This window comes from Vombatus ursinus, unplaced genomic scaffold, assembly GCF_900497805.2.
Source record: "Vombatus ursinus unplaced genomic scaffold, bare-nosed wombat genome assembly UNPS02004268.1, whole genome shotgun sequence".
Taxonomy (NCBI): Eukaryota; Metazoa; Chordata; class Mammalia; order Diprotodontia; family Vombatidae; genus Vombatus; species Vombatus ursinus.
In genome coordinates, this window is record NW_020944046.1 from 432,064 (window position 1) to 434,405 (window position 2,342).

General features: G+C 50.6%; 1 protein-coding gene across 2 annotated transcripts in view; it reads right to left on the minus strand.

Annotated features, from left to right (window-relative positions):
- The window catches only part of DCX (doublecortin), a 40,009-nt gene that overhangs the window by 4,703 nt on the left and 32,964 nt on the right, over nucleotides 1-2,342 (minus strand). The gene's annotated exons all lie outside the window — the stretch shown is intronic.

Consider the following 2,342-nt stretch of genomic DNA (forward strand, 5'->3'; position numbering starts at 1 on the left):
AGACACACACACAGAGACACATACACACAGACAGACACATACACACATACAGACACACACACACAGACAAACACACAGACACACACTCATGTCACACACACACAGACACATACATACACAGAGACACACACACACAAATACACAGACACACACTCATGTCGCACACACACACACACACACACACACACACACGGCACAGGTCCCACCATCCTCCCAGGCTCCTGGTTTCCCCGCCTTGGCCCTGGCCTGGACTCTTCCCTGTCCTTTAGCTCACACATCCAATCAGTTGCCATATCTTGCTGATTTCTCCATCCACATCTCTCCAGTTGGGCCCCTTCTCTCCCCTCCCACCTGAGATCAGGTCTTCATTGTCTCTCAGCTTGATTATTGGACCAGTCTTCCACCCTCAGGTCTCTCCCCACTCTACTCTATCATCTACATAGTCACCAAAGTGATTCTCCTAAAGCTCATACGTCATCAGTGGCTCCCTGCTGCTTCCTTGGGGATCATATATAGTTTGGCATTTAAAGCTTTCAGTAACCTGCCTTCATCCTACATTTCCAGTCTGCTTACATGATGCTTCCCCCGCCTTGCCCCCAAACTGGCCTCCTGACTGTTCCTCACACATGACTCCATTTCCCCTCCCCATGCCTTTGCACTGGCTGTCCCCCCCACCTGGCATGCCATTCCTGCTCACCTCAGCCTCCAAGCTCTCTTGGCTTCTTTCAGGGCTCAGCTAAGTTCCTACCTTCTTTCTTCAGGAGGCTATCCCTGACCCCCAGCTTCTAGTGCCTTACCCCACCCTCGGTCACCTTGTATGGTGCTGGTGTATGCACAGGTTGTCTCCCCCATTACAAAGTATGCTCCTTGAGGGCAGGGATCATTTTAATTTGCCTTCATACCCCCAGCACCAGGAACAGTGTCTGGCACACAGTAGGACTTAACAAATGCTCGTGGATTGAGTGAATGGCGAGTTCTTGGGCCACAGCCCCTTGGGACCTTCTACCAAGTTGTACAAGGGTTGAGACCTGCTTCAGTGGAGGGTGTACTCACACAGAAGAAAAATCCCAAGGTCTCCCACATCTGATCCCTTCTGTTCACTCCTCCCTGCTCCCCCCACCCAGTTCAGGCCCTCACTGCCTTTCACCTCCATTACTTCAGCAGCCTCCTGAGTGACCTCCCTGCCTCCAGTCTCTCCCTACTCTCATCCATCTCATACATGGCTGCTGCCAGAGTGATTTTCCTTAATAGCTGTGCTGACCATGTGACACCCCCATGTGACAGTCGCCTCCCAGGGCTCCCATTGCTTCTAGGATAAAATAAAAACACTTCTGTTTAACTTTATCAGCTCTGCAAAACTTGGCCCCAACCTCTCCTTCTAGCCTCCTTGGAAAGTACTCATTCACCCTCCTGAGAGCCAGCCAAACTGGCCTCCTCTCTGTCCCTCACACACATCTGACCCTACATCTCCCATCTCCATGCCTTCGCACTGGATGTTCCAGATGCCTGGAATGCACTCCCTCCTTACCTCCACCTCACAGAGCCCCTTTCTTCCCTTCAGAGGCAGCTGAAGCACCAGCTTCTACATGATCATCACAGGTGAGGATAAGAAACCATCTCAAATCAGTAAATGATCTGTTGCCCCCATTCCTAGCTGGCTGCTTTAGGCTCCTCTTAAAATCCTTGACTGCTACACCTGGGATTTCAGCCGCTCCTGAGCTACCTTGGCTCCTTTCTGTTCCTCAGCTCGCTTTCCAAGCCAGGAGCCATCCTGGTTGTTTTCCTAGGATCCACAGATTTAGAGCCTGAAAGGAACTGGGAGGGCATTTGGTCTAATTTGCTCATTTTACAGATGATGAAACTGAGACCCAGAAAGGGGAAAGGACTTGCTCTTGTGGCACAGCTAGTAAATAGCAAAGCCAGGATTCTAACCCAGGTCTTGACTTTAAAGCCAGTCCTCATTTCCATTTCCCACTGTGCTTCCTCCACAACCTGGCCTTGACGCTCCCAGAGGCATTGTAGGGTGCCACAGGGGATCAGAGTTTGAATTTTGCTAGTCACTCAACCTCTCTGGGCAAGGAGGGCTTTGGACTTGATGCCATCTCAGGTGCCTTCCAGCTCTCAATCTATGATCCTGTGAGCTTGAAGCAACCGAAGAGCCTCCAAATGGCAGGGGAGGAAATAGGGAAGGGAAGGGAAGGGCAAAAGAGAAGAGAGAAGAAGAGAAGGGGAGAGAAAAAGAGAGAAGAGAGGAGAGAAGAGAAGAGAGAAGAGGAAAAGAGAAGAAGAGAAGACAGGAGAGAAGAGAAGAGAAGAAGAGGAGAGAAGAGGAAAAGAGAAGA